The sequence below is a fragment of the Colobus angolensis genome, unplaced genomic scaffold, assembly GCF_000951035.1.
Source record: "Colobus angolensis palliatus isolate OR3802 unplaced genomic scaffold, Cang.pa_1.0 Scaffold1293, whole genome shotgun sequence".
NCBI classification, from domain to species: Eukaryota; Metazoa; Chordata; class Mammalia; order Primates; family Cercopithecidae; genus Colobus; species Colobus angolensis.
In genome coordinates, this window is record NW_012114175.1 from 73,016 (window position 1) to 73,623 (window position 608).

Here is a 608-nt window from a genome sequence, read left to right on the forward strand (position 1 = left end):
CAACATGGCACAAGTATACATATGTAACAAACCCGCACGTTATGCACATGTACCCTAGAACTTAAAGTATAAAAAAAAAAAAAAGATTACTCTCAAGCTTTAAGATTTAATTTTGAATGCCTTTTTGGGTTTTTTTCTTACATGGGACCAGTTATCCCTTTTTGCCTTTGGGAATGGAAATGTGTGTCCTGTGCCTGTCCTATTATTCTATTTTGGAAGCACATAACTAGTTTGATTTCACAAGTTCACTGCTGGAAGTGAATGTACCTCAGAATGAATTGTACCTGGAGCATCAGATGATATTTAAATTAAACTTTGAACCTAGAGTTTAAAGTTGATGCTGGAATGAGATAAGACTTTGGGAGCTATTGGGATGGAATGAATGTATTTTGTATGTAAGGACATACATTTTGGAGCCCAAGGGTGGAATGCTATTATTTAAATGTGTCTCCTTCAAAATTCAACTTTTTCCAATGTGATAGTAATATTAAGAGATGGGGCCTCCAACATGGCACAAGTATACATATGTAACAAACCTGCACGTTATGCACATGTACCCTAGAACTTAAAGTATAAAAAAAAAAAAAAGATTACTCTCAAGCTTTAAG